This window comes from Maniola hyperantus, chromosome 4, assembly GCF_902806685.2.
Source record: "Maniola hyperantus chromosome 4, iAphHyp1.2, whole genome shotgun sequence".
NCBI lineage: Eukaryota > Metazoa > Arthropoda > Insecta > Lepidoptera > Nymphalidae > Maniola > Maniola hyperantus.
In genome coordinates this window covers 12702302-12721190 of record NC_048539.1, presented here as the reverse complement: position 1 = coordinate 12721190, position 18889 = coordinate 12702302, and the positions used below count along the sequence as shown (strand labels likewise).

General features: G+C 37.1%; 2 protein-coding genes across 7 annotated transcripts in view; one reads left to right on the top strand and one right to left on the bottom strand.

Moving 5' to 3' along the window:
• The window catches only part of LOC117996816 (RNA-binding protein 1-like), a 411711-nt gene that overhangs the window by 115016 nt on the left and 277806 nt on the right, over positions 1-18889 (bottom strand). The gene's annotated exons all lie outside the window — the stretch shown is intronic.
• The window catches only part of N (neurogenic locus Notch protein), a 192238-nt gene that overhangs the window by 45653 nt on the left and 127696 nt on the right, over positions 1-18889 (top strand). The window lies entirely within an intron of this gene.

The following is an 18889-nucleotide window of genomic DNA, read 5'->3' as shown; positions in this document are numbered from 1 at the left end:
AAAATTATTTCTATTTCCAATACTTCATCTTTTTTTTAAATTTATTTATCACCAACAACTTCCATACATAAAAGACCGAACATTTAAATATATACAATAAACAGTATGGTTGACAATTTACAGGTGAAACTTTACTTATAAACTAACATGCACTAACTTAACAGATTAAGAGTACAGATTAACTTAATAACAGACAGACTTAATAACGTACAGAGTAACTTAACAGATTAACAGTAGGTAAAAATAAAATAGTTAAATATGTACAGGAATTTATATTTAAAGAAAAATATAGATATACTTAACAAAATATACCTAACAACTTCTTAAACTTAATCTTCACTCACAAAGTTTCCGTTTGGGGTGCTTGCTGCAGGGTATAGATATTATATGGACCTTTAAAACCAGATAATCAAAGTCTATTTTACTCTTGACGGTATGGTATTTCGATACTCAAAATCTATCAACGTTTTCGAGATATTCTAACCTGTACTAGGGTAGGTACTGATAGCAAGTCAATAGCGTACGGCCCGCAGGGACGATTTGTCACAAGTATCGGCAAGATAAGTGCAGATACTTTAATATCCGTAAGCCGTGGAACATGGCAACGGCGTGGGTAAAATTTGCATATAACTCCGTCGAGACCTGTTGTTGTAGACTGGTCTGAATAATGGTTCTAAGTGAATGTTTTGCATATAAAGCTAGATGGTTACATAATTTACGCGCATGCTATTTTGGTAGAGCTAAAAGTTGCAACTGCCACTTTTAGGTTCTATATTAGTGGTAGGCATTACTTAGTGGTAGGTATTACTTCGTATGGACAGGGTTATTGAACAAACAAAATGGCACCGACTCATTGGTGCTTATGCACCAATGCAACCTCAACGACGACGTCTAGATTTCAAACGGGTCGTTCATTAGTATCTAAGAGGTGATTTATTTGGTTCCTAAACCGTGAAAAATTTTGTTCGCTTGACCATATCTTGTCATTTATATCGATGGTGGTAGGATATTAGATCGTCAATTTAGATGCTTACCTATTATAAACTTATAGGTAGTGTTGGATTAACCAATCGACAGAAAACAGTTTTAACAGAGAAATAGCTTCTCTTGGTTGCGGTGTCCAAGATAATATATTGGTAAAGAAAAGCTCTGGACGACAGCAGCTGTTGATGGCGCATGGGTACCTAAATAAAATAACTCCGTCATTCGTGATAATCGTCATAATTGGACTAAGAGTTAAGACCTAGCGCGTGCCAGACCTTCGTTATTTTATAAAAGCTGAAAGTTTCTTTGCATACTGTTCCCAACACAGGGAGGAACGATCAGTGACTACGAAGTTTGGATCATGGTGGCTTTGGGAGATGACAAGTTATAAAGGTGTAAAAAATCTTACGTCAAAGTACAAAGACAATTTTTTTGTATTTTCTTCGGAATAGTATTAGAATTCACGTCATGCATTGCCACACACTTAGTATGGTGGCAACCCCCTGCCAGACACCCTTAAAGTTTAATAAATATACATATTTATAATACCAATGTTGAAATGAAACCAATATTTTCATTTCATTTAACCTAAGTACCTATAAAAGTAATATTGTTTAGATTTATAGGTATAATTTATAGGTATAGGATAAATAGATTAAAAGAAAATTATGACCACAGAAACATTAGCATACCTAGCACAGATTTACGAAATGTCCCCAATGCATACTGAGTTTGTCGGCGGTGATAAGTCATTCTTTAATTGCACACACTTCCTCTGGTGTCTTAACGCGAAACTTTATAAAAGAAGAATATCTAAAGTTGAATAGGGCCTTGGACTGTATAGTAATAAAATGACGTGATTTTTTTTTGTATAGCGGCAGTTCATGGGGCTGGAATTCATTATTAAAGAGAATATATTTTTAAAAAAAATTATGTTTTTTATTCATTCATTTTCATTTTGTAGTTTTTGACATCAAGGAAAAAAAATATAGGTAGTATATTTTTTTTTTCTTTGTATTGTTTTGTGAGCTAAAATAACTTTTATATTTATTTATTTCAATACTTGCAACATGGATACCAGATAGGTACGTACAAACTCGCTAACTACGTACCTTTAAAATATTAGCATTCATGTGAAAACCATAACTCGTGTCCTTACGATCCTAGATTATTCTTCGTGTCGCTAGTTCATTAGACCGGCATTAGTCAGGGCTCGGGGTGTAAATTGTTGGGGCAATTTATCTTCGGCCCACGCTTCGGACTCCGTTGCAACACTCGTATTTATGATAGGCGATAGCGAATATACGGTATCTCGTCCAATAGATCAGATCCATTCATACATCCATCCATACTAATATTATAAATGCGAAAGTGTGTCTGTCTGTCTGCTAGCTTTTCATGTCCCATCCGTTTAACCGATTTCAATGAAATTTTGTACAGGTATATATACTTTTCATCCCGGAAAATTAAAGAGATCCCACGGGATTTAAAAAAGCCTAAATCCACGTGGACGATCGCTGGCATCATCTAGTTTCTCCATATTAAACGTACGTGCCGTGAAAGCTGTCGAAGGCCTTTTTTATTTAAGTTTCTAAAGAAAGACTAATTTACCAGATATCGCAAAAAGGTTTTTCCTATGAGGGGGAGTCGCTTTCGTTTTGTCACAAGAATTGATCACTTGATCAGAAAATTATAGACGTGTCATTGAAATGTGAATTAATGATTAGTTATTTGAGCATAGTTACTGCAAGATTAATTTATTGGTGTGTTCTAGTTCGTATGAGTTGTGTCGTAGCAACATCATCATCATCATCATCATGATGTTGCTTCCTTACGAGGTTTTTCTTCACAATCAAAGCAATTGATATTTAATTGCTTGAAATGCACATAACTCCACAAAGTTAGGGGTGCGTGCCCGGGATTGAACTTTGGGGTAAGAGGCCGTCGTATTAACTACTAGTCTATCATAGCAACGGATTATAATAATAAAAGTTGTGTTAAATTATTGTTGTATAATAAGTGTTGTGTTAAGGTGCTAGATTTTGTTATGGGATGGGCTTGCGACTTAAGGTTCTTGATGCTTTTACATTAGATATTACTAAAATATTAAAATTTCAAGTGTGCAATCGTTATTTCATAAAATATCTGTTTTTGACATGTACTGCATTTTGAATTTGCATCAAACATCTAATCTGTTGGAGTCAGATGTTTTGCATATTGTAATGAAGTTAGCTAGGGCCAGTTTATGGTACGGTTCGACTCGCAGTATCATTTTCATTCGTTATTCAGTTGATATCTACTATCTAGATATTCCGACAGAGAATGTCACTAAAGGTGTATGTACATTAGCCTGCAACGTACGTGCATCATTCCTACTATCCCTTATCACCACCCGCAAAACTAGTGGTTAGCATGGAAATTGTAGATATCACATTATGATTCCTGATTCTTATTTGGATATGTATGTAAGGTTGCAAAGAATTCTATATTAGATAATTTAAAAACTCTACGCTTAATATATGTGTGTTTATCTTTAAAATTTTAAAATAATGCTTATAATTTTCATCTTCTTCCTATCATATTATTCTTTATTTTATTAACTCTAGATCAGGTTAATAATTTCTTAATCTTATTCGCTCGCATATAATAAGTAAACATGATTTCATTGCGTAAACCTTAAAGCTCATTTTCGCTTATGTTCTTAATGTAACCCTTTAAACTAGTTTGGTATTAAGAGTAAATCTCGCCGCAGGAAACACTTAAAACACCTTACCATAATACCTTGCAAAAAGCAGCATTGCTATAGATTGAAGCATTAATCCAATTTATTGTGAAATAGGCTATCGTGCAGTATCAGATGACCAGAGGAATGTATTAATTTTTTATATCCATCTACTATCTATAAACGGAAGACTTCAGCACATAATTTATGCAGCCATTAGACGGTCAATCTGGAGTCAGTTTAAATTATGATCTTGGTGAGATTGATACCGTAATAAATGGATAGAAAATATCAAAATAATGTGGATAATAGGACATTTGATTTTCGGCATCGCCAAGATTAAACTGATTGAAAATTTATTTCGAAATATCTGCAAAATAGCTACCCCACTTTTACCTTTCTGCGTAGGTATATCTCATCAATCGTAGATGATAGATTGCGCTGGTGCAAGATTGATCGTTTATCAGCAGCCTAACGCAGTTTTTCCTCATATTAATAAAAATCATAAATTCATAACATACCATATCCACTTTCTTTGTATAGGGTATAGATCTACAATCCTTTTAAGGTGTTGTAATATGAGACCAGACTTACGTTTTCACCAGCCCATAAGTTTATTTATATTGGGTGTAGTTTTCTGCACAATTGGTTATTGTAGCTTTTTATTGGATTTTATTGCCGAGATAAAAGAGATTAAACTACTTACAACTTTTACCAATAAGGTAAGTATATTTTTTGAGGCCCACTACTTCGTCCAAAATCCCTTGAGAACTCTTTAGTTTTCCGGGATAAAAAATAGTCTACGTCCTTCCCCGGTATGCAAGCTATCTCTGTACTAAATTTTGTCAAAATCGTTGAACGGATGGGCCGTAAAAGGCTAGCAGACAGACAGACAGATACACTTTCTCATTTATAGTTTTAGGATTTATTTACTAGTTTCTGCCTGCACCTTCGTCAGCGTGAAAAACGTTTCCTGAAATTCAAAGTAAAGTTTCGTAATTAAGTGCAGACAGACGCACGTACAAATTTAAATAACTTGTTTTAGTTTTTGCTTTTGTGTAAATAACGAATAGGTAACACTATAAAAAGCAGTTATTTCAAAATCACAAGAAGACTTCAATTCCATTTATTTGTACCTTTGCTATAGATTTCTTATATTCAAGTCTTGTATAATAAAACCTAAATGGATCGTAGAGTAGGTAATTTTATTTGTTGAAATATTTTGATCCAGATAATATCGATATGAATATTGTTTTGGTTAATATTACTTACCTTTAAAGATACCAGATAATGCTTTTATGGTATAGCAAGTTATGGAATGGTGATTTGATTTTTATTAGCAATGATAAATGTAATAACCCTAATACAGGTGCGGCTGAGACCACAACACTGCGATGCGACGTCGGGTCGTAAAAATCTACGACGTCGCACAATGCACTGTGCAAATTTCCGATGCGGTGCCGCAGCGTACAAACTTGCGATGCGACGACGTATTCCCGTTCAGTCGATGTCCACACCTCTCTGTGTGCCATTCTGTGCTGTGTGTGTTTTCCTTGATGCGTCTTAACGCAAGTCGGATACGTATAGTGCGGTCCATGACTCACTAGAAATTGATAGTCAGAGTTTTCTCGTACGATGCCATAAGTGATGAAATGTTTGCGTTGCGTCAGTCGCAATGCGATGCAGTATCGTTTTTGCGATGCGATATCGCACCGCAGTGTTGTGGCCTCGCCCTACCGAAGGTAAAGTACGCGACAGGTCGAGATGGCAATCGGTGTATAAGGCGGGGGTGCCCCGCACACCCAAACGTCACCCGCGCTATCCCGCACCCCGATTGGCATCTCGACCTGTCGCGTACTATACCTAGTTGTGACAGCTTATATCAATCGACTTTGCTGAGTAAGCCACATCGACTTTGGAGATCCAAATAATTTTACGGAGAGCAAGTTTTACCATTGATACTGGTTTTTATCACTAAGAGTTAAAATCGTAGTGTTAGTCGAGTCAAATGCGGAAGGATTATCCACATACAGCACAGAATTAGGAATATACTTGTCAATATTATATTAATATGCGAGTGTGTGTTAGTTTGTTGATTTGTTCTTCAATCACACCACATGGCTATGGAGCAAGGGATCGATTGGTTTTTCCTTGGATTTAGTTAAAAACCTGGAAAGTGACGTAGGTTACATTTAATCACGGAAAATTATAGAGTTCCCACGGGATTTAAAAAACCTAAATCGACAGAGATAAAGTCATAAGCATTATCTAGTTTTATATTACCTGTCCTGTGATCAAAGAGAGAACACAACACAAAAGTTAGCTTAATTATTCTAAGTTAGATAATTTATTATAAGTACATAGTTACGAATAACAAAGCTATTTAAAATCCCGGGTAAAAGGGCAACTCTCTAAAGAGTAAAGAAAACAATCCATGTTACAGTTCAATCAACTCCATACGAAATGGTCCATTCCATCAATCTTTCCACACGAGCACTTTGTTAACTTAATTACAGTGCGGTTCGCGTGTGACAAAAGCGTCTCGCTGCATTGTTGTGTGATGAATCGACGAACAATTCATTAATACAGGCCAAAAAGCTGTCACCTCCCACGGGTGGAGACGCTCTAAACAATAAACTGGACCGGACCACCCAGACTTGTAACTTGTCTTAATGGTCTTTTTGAATGTGAACTCGCAAACAAATTGCCGTGTAGTTTGGTGAGACATAGCCTAAAATGTATTTGTTTTTACACATAATGAATAAATAAATTTAAAAAAACCCAAACTTGACTATGGCGGCCAATGCTGCCATCTACGCAGGAGATACTTGCGTATACACAGGAGCATACTCTATTTCCTCATACTTCTAGCCCGATCGCAATAACAAGGGGCAAGATAAAGGCGTAATTTGGTCTACCGAACATCGGCTATGTATTAGAGGTAGAAACATTTTTATTTTGCACTTTCAAAAGTGTATTTTTTGATGTAATTTTTTTAATTTTCCGTATTGAATAGAAACATTCAGCGAAACTGTTAGAATAGTCCACAATCCACATCACCGAAAACAAAAATCTGACGTTTCTACACATTTCTTAAAAATGTGTCAACTTTTTGCATACAAGTCGAGTATCTTCTGTTAGACGTGTTGCTCGATGAATGAATACAGCATACAATGGTTGTCAAAATCTTGGGTCCATCATAATATTATACTTACTTATGTATAGACGGTGCACATGTTTTATTCATCATTATCATGGCCTTTGATTGGCAACCGCTCGGGGCTATTGCTGTGCAAATTGTTGTGGGTCACCTCTATTCAGATTTCTATGGTTATTTCTTTACGTTTTTTTTTTCTAAAACCTGACCCAGTGTGCTGTTTACTGTGTAAAAAGATAACAGAACTCCGTAGTTGCCACGGAATTTTTCTCAATTAATAGACGAGTTTGATTAAACCAGAATACTGAAATTTTTAACTAAACGGTTTAAAAATCATTAGCAACGTTAATAATTCAAACACCGATTTAAAACAAAAAACATCATGTTAGTCTTGAATGATGATACTAATGATCATGCAACTCCTAAGTAAACGAAGAAAAATCGAATACATAAGCATTCGCAAACAAAACATAATGGTATTTCAAGATGTGTTAAAAAACTACATAAAACTTAATAAGGAGAAGTATAATAAATCCACAATAAATTACCTTTTACAACCCAGGAACAGTTAAGAGAGCCTCAAAGGAATGAAAAAGATACTTAGCGGCGACGCGTCCCAGACTAACAGTTATAAGATGATTAATGTTTGAATCAACCGCCATTATCTTTTCTTCATTGCCGAGAGAACAAAGATTGAAATAAGGTAAGGCTTTGCGGTCTACTAAAGTCTAATTACCACTGTCAACGATTGACGGACATACAGACAAGCGTGGTTGAGGAAGAATGGCACTGCAAACACAAAAGCGTTAGGTATGTCTGACAGGTCAATATTTAAGAGTTGGTACTTGGTATAAACTATGGGAACTGTTAGGAGTTACGATCTGGATATGAAATTCTTACGTTTTATCTCTCCGATACAAGTCTCTATTACCTATTACTAAACTCTTATGGACGGGGCAAAGGACCGTCAGTTGTTGGGTTTCCGAGGTGCTAGAGAATAGCGGCCTTGCACCTGAAAGCGAAGCGTTGGCAACATCAAACGATTCGTAAGAGCATCTGGATACAAGCGGGTCAAGACCGCACCCTGTTCGAATTATACTCTATTATTAGAATAACAACTCGATATATTAGAATAATAATAGAAAGCTATATTAAAAAAAAAACATTTGAAATTCAATTCGAAAATATAGGTTCGTTTATGATTCCGTTATCGTTATGATTATCGTTGATGATGATTATACATAGGTACTATGGTTAACGCCTACTGACTTTTGTCTTTGTCATTTGTATGGGATTACGTAACAGAAAGAGCCCTATATTAACTTCTCTCCATGGATAGAGTAGGTATACCTTTTGAAGTTTTACACTTAGCCAGGACGTTATCTTTTTGGTTCATCACTAAAAGCTTTTCGATGCAAGCAATTTATAAAAAGTTTAAAAAAGTTATCGAACCAAAATTGCATTCGCGTGTTCGTTTAATTCATTAATCGTACATGTTTCCTCCATTACAATCTTTATCTTGGACGCAATAAGAGCAAGCAGGGGCTTACAAGGCCTACCACAAGTTTCTCTTGAACTTTCACAATAAGTTCGCTTCTTGGCGATTACCTACTCTGGGAACATGTCGATACTTGTTACAAAAATACACTAGCTACTTCGGCCCCGCGGTCCCATATAGTTTTCAATTACAGCGCCATCTATTAACATTATTGTGAAGTTATGTTAAAAATACTGAGTCATTAAAAAATTAAACAATTTCGTTTCTTGTTGGACATAGTATCTTACTAGACAAAAGGACCGCCCGAGCCCCATTAGTCTGGGCTGATGTATGCGCGCGCGCAATAATGCATAACATAACAAGGCACCGTTACTTCGCCGAACTAATATAGGCATATGCGCGGGATCCGATGTTGCTGTTCTGCGCAGAACTCATATTGTATTGTACCTGGTACGGAATGTGAAATGGTTACGTTAGATTATTATGCGATGTTGACAAGTATTACTTTACGATCCTATTCGTAACTAGGTAGTAGGTAGGGGTGAGGCCGTACCGCTGGGTACGGGTAAAAATCCCCTATTTTCGTATTGCTAATCCGCACTTGGCCATCGTGGTGGATTAAGGCGAAAACTATGACAAAATTGGGAAAAAAATAACCTACTTGTTCTATATTGATGAAGTGGTGGAAGAAAAATATCGTAAGGAAACCTGCATGCCTGAGAGTTCCCGATAATGTAAACCTAAACTTTGGGCCACAGTCCGCCACGCTGGCCAAGTGCGGATTGGCACACTTCACACAAATCTAAACCCTTATCATTCCAAGAGGAGACCTATGCTCAGTAGTAGACCGGTGATGGGTTGATCATGATGATTATCTCCGTTTATACATCGATGTACGGACGAGATCAAAGGCGTGCCAGACGGATGCGGCAATAGAGAGGGCATCCGCAATTACGCTATGATTTGAGGCCCCCATTATTGGATACGGGCTCGAGCGAAATGTCACCTTGCCCCTCTTTTGATACAAAAGAGTCAGCCGTGAAGGTGGGTCAATGGTCCAAACTCCAAGCATAGCCTATTCACTATTGAATTCAAACATACGTTCACATTCGACATGGTTAAAATAATAAAATAAAAAAATAAAATAAAAATCTATTCGAATAAACTTTTACAAGTACTTTCGAATAGTCGGATGCATCTACCACTGGTTCGGAATGCCTTTCCTACACATAAACATTGATATAGGAGGAATTTTATAAATAAGAAAAATACGGAAATGGTGGCCTAGTGATACCACGGTATGTGTGCTTAAAACGTCCGCCTTCTATTCCGGAGGTTGGGGGTTCAATCCTGGGCACGCACCTCTAACTTTTCGGAGTTTATTTGTGTTTAAAGCAGTCAAATATCTGTCTTGCCCTGTGGCTTTATTCTTTAACGGTGAAGGAAAACATAGTGTGGAAACCTGCATGCTTGAAAGTTCTCCATAATGTTCTCAAAGGTGTGTGAAGTCTGCCAACCCGCACTTGGCGCAGTTTTCTTAGGATTATATTGCGGTGGGTTACCAAATCCTTCCGCATACGACTCGACTAAATAAAAACGAGATTTCGACTTTTAGCGGTTATTATCAGATAATAACTTGGGCTGATGGCTTAACGAGCTCTTCGAAGCTGCACGGAGGGCCCAAAAATATAAAATTCGGACACCCGAAGTTGGTAACCCAACCAGTTACCAATCTGAGTTTATGATTCATTCATTCTAAATCGGTAATCTTTAAAGTTGGTCGAAAACTGTTTTTAAAACTTGAGTATTTTTAAATTCTACACTCATATTGTACTTTTAATAAAATGTATTTTAATTTAAAACATCCTAGCTAGAATATTTTTTTTTTCAAATATCTAGTTTGGTAACTTAACATTCTGGAATATGCCAGAAACGTGGTGAAAATTCGACGGTCACGCGTATGAATTTAGTACATAGGGCACGCACCCTCGCTTCACGGTATATTAAACTCACAGTACTAACAGTAATAATGACGATCTATCGTATCTGTAGAAGATACTATAAATTATTTTATTCCGATACTTTGAACAGCCTTGTGTTATCTAGGCTGCATGGAATCACATTAGATATACCTACTACGTACTGATATTCTAATTGTAATCTTCTTTTCTTCTATTTCCCATTCCTAATCTTTGCATCATGATTCATGGTCCTTACTCCTTAGTATATAAGCATACCTATTTACTTACTTTTGCCACGCGTCTTCGGACGATAACGTACACGACATCAGATTTCGTTCTTCAAACTACACGAACTCATGTGTGTGCTCGCTATTCTTTAAAAAATTCGCAACCCTATTTTGACCTCATTAGACATAAGAAAGCTCCAGAGCCACCCAGCGGGCGATTTTGAAGTTAGAAATGATTTTACTAAGAGCACTTTTACAAATTGATTGTCGTAGGTATGGCTGAGACCCTCTTATAAATAATTATAATAAAAATACCTATGACTTCCTGATAATAAAGATGAAGAGAGCTGTGGTAGTTTCTTTACGTGATCAAATCCAAAATGAGGAGATCCAGAAATCAACCAAAGCATCACCGCTTACTTGCGTATATTTAGTAACAGGTAAAGATTCGTAGCCATGTATTATATTCTATTGCCACCCGCCCACTCGCCGGTGTCGTCTGACGGCTCAAGCAGTAAATTAGCATAAATTAAAACGAACGGTACATCGCCGATGATGGGTGTATTATCTCAGATCGGACCGTTTTTCGGACTCCACTCAACCGGAAATGCGACCTACGACGCCGAGACTAACTGCGCCGTCCTATTTTAGTTTACAGATTCATCATCATCATCATCATGATCAACACACTTCACACACTTTTGAGAAAATTATGGAGAACTCTTAGGCATGCAGGTTTCCTCAAGGTGTTTTCCTTCACCGTTAAAGAAGTGATATTTAATTAATTAAATCGCACATAAATAAATAAATAAATAAATAAATAAAAGTTTATTCAGCTCACAAAACAAGAAAATACAAAAAACATACAAACCAAATGTTACAAATTAAAAAAATTAAAACTAGGTAAGCTACTCTAAGTACATGACTCCGAAAAGTTAGAGGTGCGTGCCCGGGATCGAACCCCCGACCTCCAATTAGAAGGCGGACGTCCTAACCACTAGGCTAACAGAAAGCCACAGATTATAATATGGAGATTAGCTAAATGGACTAAATCCAAGATTTATTAGATAAATTAGACATTGGGATTCTAAGATGCTGTAATGGCGACCTCACACTGGAAAACGCAGCTTTGAAAAAACCCTCAATAGGAGGACTGACGATATCAAATCAGTCGTAGGGAGCCGATAGTTTCAGGTTTCAACTTTTAACTGACGAATAATTTAACCGACGATTTTGATTGTCTTATACGTGGAAGGTCCCGGATTCGATCCCCAGCAGGGAAAATTGGTGAATTTTTTAATTTCAAAGTTATCTCTGGTCTGGTCTGGTGGGAGGTTTCGGGCGTGGCTGGTTACCAACCTATTGGCCGCCAAGCGATTTAGCTTTTCGGTACGATGCCGCGTAGACACTGATCAGGTGTAGGTCCTATGGGACCTGTAATGTATGGGGCTATTATAATATTGCCAATTTGCTCGCTTCCATGATCCATCTTAGTTGTACCTACAGTCAAGGGCTAACTTGTACCTACCTATCGGAATAAAAACCTTTTATAAATTTTAATAGAAATTGCGATGTGGCTTTTACGTTTGCACGAAGATCAACCCAAAAAAAACCCGGCCAAGTGCGAGTCAGGCTCGCGCAATGTGGGTTCCGTACTTGGGGGTGGGTTCGTATTTTTTCGACATTTTACACGATAATTCAAAAACTATGATGCATAAAAATAAACAAAAATCTGTTTTAGAATGCACAGGTGAAGACCTTTCATATTATGATACCCCACTTGATATAGTCACACACTTCGAAAGTTGAAAATACTAAACTATTAGTTTATGACCACAATTAAATTTTTTTGTGTGATCTAACCACAAATTCACCTTTTTTTAGATTTTTCCCCGAATGTCAGGTACAAGACCTACCTACTTGCCAAATTTCACAACGGGAAGTACCCTGTAGGTTTCTTGACAGACCGACAGACAGACAGACAGACAAACAGACAACAAAGTGATCCTATAAGAATTCCGTTTTTCCTTTTGAGGTACGGAACCCTAAAAAAGTGAGAACGACAGACATTTTGGAATTTGAACTCAAGGCATCGATATGCAATTAAAATTCCTAAATCGATATTCATCGTACCTACTGTCAAATATGCTGTGTTTAGCGTAAAATCGCTAATAGTCGGCCAAGTCAATTAGCTTTAATTGATTTGTGTTTTTTGCCGCTCCTCCGATGATGATCACGCGATTACATGTATACAGGCACAGTGGCTGTTCTATTCTGTAAATAATACGTTAAGAAAAAGTAGGTTTTGTGATAAATTTTACTTTGGATAGTCGGCCCAGAAAGTGTTTAATCAATGATTGACTAACAAAATTGTTAGATGTTACAAAAGGTGTAGAAGTGATCTTTGCTGAAATCTTTTAAACATTTTTGCATTTATTAGTAGGACTAGCTTATGCTCGAACCCTCGTCCGCGTGGACTACACAAATTTCAAACCCCTATTTCACCCCGTTAGGGGTTGAATTTTCAAAAATCCTTTCTTAGCGGATGCCTACGTCATAATAGCTATCTGCATGCCAAATTTCAGCCCGATTCGTCCAGTAGTTTGAGCTATGCGTTGATAGATCAGTCAGTCAGTCAGTCAGTCAGTCACCTTTTCCTTTTGCCTTTGAGCCTCAATAGCTCAACCGGTAAAGGAGTGGACTGAAAACCGAAAGGTCGACGGTTCACTTCAAACCCCGCCCGTTGCACTATTGTCGTACCTACTCCTAGCACAAGCCTGACGCTTAGTTGGAGAGGAAAGGGGAATCTTTCGAAAAAAAAATAGAATTTAGATGATACGCCTGCAGAACACAAGCCACTCACTCTGAACTCAAGATTGCCTATCTAATAACCTTGTAATAGTACATTACATAATCCACACGTCCAGTGTGGCAAGCCAAGTCCGTCAGTGTAGATTTGAACACGTTATCAGTATGCTAATCGGACGGATGCGATCGTATTGACTTCTCACGAGCTATTTCGCGGAAGCGTGGTTTGTGGACGATTTTTTTTATTTTGCTCTTATCACTGTTCGTTCCCACGGCTTGTTTGCTGTTATCTGTGCCGTAAGGGATGATTTATACTAGACCGTGCTGGGCCCGAGCCGTGCCGTGTCCGATGTACGTTCGACGCGCGTACGATCCACGGATTGCAATTTTGTATGAAGGAACGTAACACGGACGAGGCTCGGAAGACTCGAACACAGCACAGTCTGATGTGACCTCATACAAATTCTCAATCTGGTGCCTCGGGCCCGGCACGGTTTAGCATAAATCATCCCTAATGAGGGTTTTATTTATGGGTCAGCAACATGGACGAAACTCGTGGCGTTTACATCTCATATTCAGCATTCTTGCAATAAATGATAAAATAATATTGTTACGTTGATTCGTCACGATTTGATCATCTCGGTTTCATGTTATGCAGATTGTAGAGTATCCAATAACAGAAATAAGTAAATGCTACGTTTTTAATATGTTGATATTTTTCTCTTATCCTACTAATCCATACTAATAAATGCAAAAATGTGCCTGTTCATTTGTCTGTTGGCGTGCACTCTTTTAGCTTTTCACGGCCATACCGATTTTGATGACACTTGGTACAGAGATAGCTTGCATCCCGGGGTAAAGATAAAGCCTACTTTTTCACGTAAAATTAACCAGTTCACACGGGATATTTATATGCCCATCCGATTTATTGATTTTGACGAAATTTGGTACAGAGTAATTTGGAAAATCGAAGATTTTCTATAGTTTTTTTAAAGACCTAAATACACGCGGACACGTAAAACTGTGGACATAGTCGTGGGTATCATCTAGTACTCCATAATACCTATATCTCAAAAAAACAAACAATATTATGTACAAAAGAAAGAATTATCAAATTACGAGTATGAGGCGTCCTATCCGACACCGAGCAACATAAAACTTTATGACGGTTGCAATTATTTTAGTCTCGTAATAAGTATTAATAATATGTAGTAATTGTTAGCTTTAGCACAAAAACTTAATTCTATTATTTACTGATCGCTGATAAATCGGTAATTTCCCGTGATAATTAATTCATGTTAAGAAACCGACGATGCTGCGATGGACGCGTTGCGCAAAAACACTTCAATCGATGTCATTATTAAAAATAATAAATCGATGATTTATTGAATTGTACAAGTGACTCCATCTGCTGGCACTGATAGCTTAAAAAATGTTCATCGATTCATATTATCTCTATTAAGGAATCGTCAAATTAAAAGAAGCGGTCCAAACATTAATTTCATGTCAATTTAACGAAAACCGGCATACATTCATCAGTGCCTTTTCCTTAAGGTCGGTGACAGCTTGCAACAAAAACAATAGCTGTCTGTATATGGAAAAGCAGCTTTGCCCGGTTTTTGCTTAGCACTTCGTATGGCGTTGCGACGTTGGATAGTTGCGAAAAACCGCCTCGCGAAAGTCATTTGCTTTCGTTTAGGAACGCGCACTTAAATCGATATTATCGATTTTTTTGCCACTTGTAAATCGATACGGCGGGCGTAATTGAACCTTTTTGATGTTTAATATACAATTTAGATTTTATTCGTTCGTTTAATCAATCTAATGAGCGTCTGATTGGGATCTCGTAAATTGTTTGGCGTCAATTAAATTTGCTTAAAGTCCTAATTTGCTTGAAGCTTTTTAAAATCTTTCGTCCAGTTTTTTGCACCGTACGTAGACTCCTGATGAATAACACATATTAAGTTAAACAAAGCAGGTTAAGTATACTGATGCCCACCAAGATTAAAAAAATTACTACATAATAATAAGGTAAATAGCGGGTGCGTAGTAAGTACCTACCACGATTTATTAAGAAAATTCTATTCTTACTACTTCAATCAAGCTTTTAACCATATCTAACAAAAAAGCTTTTAGTTACTATGCCTAAGTGTATTATCGAGATAAAACCTCCTTACTTTACATGCACCTACATAAAAGGACATTTCTTGTGTATTACTTGCAAATTATTATTCGCAAGGGACTAAAAATATTATTTACTTGTAAGGAAACTACCTAGGTATACCTATGTCACTTAGCAAACATTCATGAGAAAGTCTAATAAATTTGGACATTTTGCTACAAGTTTGCATGAGGTATAAAATTTGAAAGCTTCCAAATATTTGATCAGCTCATGCTGTACTGATAATGTCGTGTAAAAATTTCGGTAGATTGCAGATAGGTAACTTAAAGTTAGATAACGATAATCTTGAAGAACTGTTGAAGTAAGAGCATGTAACTAGACGCTTCAAATATTATGCGCGATTTAAAAAATGGCTTGTGTATTTATTTAACAGTATAACTAAGTTTATTTCATTATTCATATTATTTTATTCAGATACAAGTTAGCCCTGTACTGCAATCTCACCTCAGTGATGATGCAGTTTAAGATGGAAGCGGGCTAACCCGGTGAGGGTATGGCAGATTTCATCAAACCCATACCCCTTTTTCTACACGGCATAGTACCAGAACGACGCTAAATCGCTTGAAGGCACGTTTTTGCCGGTAGGGTGGTATTTAACTAGCCACGGCCGAATCCTCCCACCAGAAGGATGCCTTTAGATGCATTTATACTGAACTTTACTTTCTTTATTTAAGTAGATCTTTTTATAACATCTTGCGAATCATCGGGTCCAAAGTTGATCCATCGAAAACAACTTGGCGGTAACTCTTTGACAGTACCTAAACTGAATGAAACTTTTTGTGCCGATGCATCTTGAATTTTAAAGGTCCGAGATCGAAACGTATCTGGGCCGTTAGTGGAAGTTTTTAAGTTAACCAACGTGTCATTGCAGCAGAAGTTGCATAATATTCTACTCACTACCTTTATATGGAGTTGTCAAATCACCACGTTTGGTCATCCTGACGAAATGACACATGTTCCTGGGAACATGTGTCATTTCGTTCAGCAGATCCTAGGCATTATGCCGGTATAATGCCTTAGATCTGCTTATTATAATTCTAAACCGATTTGACAGGCTGCAGGTTTTTACAAAATCCTCACAAAATGACAGATATTTATTTGAAAACAAACTCTGCGCTCGTATCAGACACAAAAAAACAGTCAAGCGCGAGTCGGACTCGGGCACGAAGGGTTCCGTGCCATCGTAGCGTAGATATAAGTACAAGCTATAATAATATATTTTTTTTAATTTGCATGGTGGCTAAATTCGTCATTTTGGCTTTTTATTACTTGATAGCAGTAATAGAAATACCTACTCACTTAAAATTTCAACTCTCTACCTATTACGGTTCATGAGATACAGCTCACTCACAGACAGACGAATGGACAGCGGAGAGAGTCCCGTTGGCACCCTTCGAGTACGGGACCCTAAAAACTAAAAATAATCTCAAATATCGACGTACAAAAGTTTCTCAACAACGATATTTTATATGAAAAAAGTATAAAAGGTATAAAATTTGAATAACTAAAAAGGCAACGGACACCTTTTCGACAACGACACCGCAACAAATAATACCGTTACGGAATACCTACACCGAATCTTATCATTTCGTAAACAAACTTGTCAGATCGGGACGGACGGACGGACGCACGTGCGTGGGAACGAAGTTTTTGGACAAATGTAAACATAACAAGTTTATTGACTTTCACGAATTTTTGTATCGATAATATTATATTTTGTAATCTTAACGATCTTTCGGAATGGTTACAGCAAGTTGACAGATCAGAAAAGGAATGAATCGATTCAACTTTACTTTGGCGCTAACATAAAGTCCTCATATTTTCTTATTCCTAAGGTCGCTTAGGTAAGCGATAAAGGCCTCCTTTTGTATCCTACTTCTTTCTATGTTTTCTGTTCTATTTCTTTTATCTTCCTTCTTGTGGTGTGGTACAAATCAATTTTCGGTAAATAAATTCTTTAAAAAAAAGGTATTCTTAATAATACCTAATTATTCTTTACGTATTGTGGGTTTCTTGATAGGGTGATTCTGTTAACTTAATCGTATATATTAGATGCGAACTTTCGGTAAATAAATTCTTTAAAAAAAAGGTATTCTTAATAATACCTAATTATTCTTTACGTATTGTGGGTTTCTTGATAGGGTGATTCTGTTAACTTAATCGTATATATTAGATGCGAACTTAATTTTTGTCTCATTTGAACAGTTTGCCAACATAGACCAGTTAGGCTTGGCGACTGGTCTCCATTGATGAGGTGGATGATTCTACGGATCGGCAGTAGTTTTCCGTGGTTCCGCATGATTTGGATTAGGTTCCTATGAGATAACGTCTTTTACCCAAAGTACTTTTAACTTGTCCCTTAGAATAATAACGCCCCTACATAATATAGAAAATTCACTATACCTTGACCCATGTCGTCATGTTGGCACCATTGTCTTGTTTGCTTTATTCTTTAGACGTCAGGGTTTATTATTGCGTGATTTGCAATGGTGCCAATATAACGTCAGGGGTCAATTTATCGTGAACGGTCAATAAATACCATTTCACTTCTAGCTTAGCGACCAAAAGATGGAGTCTATAGGTACTAAGCGTGATGCTTCGTAGCTTAAGCGTAGAGGCTTTAGGAATTAGCTAGACTAAAATAATTTTACTAACAGACAGATTGAATATGGCCTTACACGTTACGTACAGTGGGGTGATTCTCTAACTCAGTGTCTAACACTGAACGATAGCCACAGAGCTCATTTTTTAATCCGTTGAAGGTTTTCTACGAAAAAATATTTTACTACCACCTAGTGAAGCAGCAATGTAGAACCAACCAACCTCGGTGGCTATCATTCTGTGTTAGTCACTGAGTTAGCGAATCACCTAGCTGGTGATTTATTATGAGTTGGTAACAGTTATCCTCAAAATGTAAGAGGTAACGGCCTTAAAGTTCAACGAAATAATTTCAAAATCTCAACGGATATGAACCAAACCTGATATTCCAGCAAGATTTTCAAAAATATACGTTATATCATCCAATACGTTTAAAGTGAGTGTTTTTAGGGTTCCGTACCTCAAAAGGAAAAAGGAACCCTTATAAGATACTTTGTTGTCTGTCTGTGTTAAGAAACCTATAGGGTATAAGTACGCGGCAGAAAGTAATGTACATCGGCCTTTAGAATGACATTTCAGCTTTGTAGAGCATTGTCTCTGTCACTTATACCTATATGACGTTTTGTCGGTCTCAACGACAGAGACAACGGTCTGCAAATCTGTTATCTCCTTCTAAAGGTCGATGTACATTACTTTCTGCCGCGTACTGTACTTCCCGTTGAATCATGTCTTTTAGCACACGTGAAGGGAAA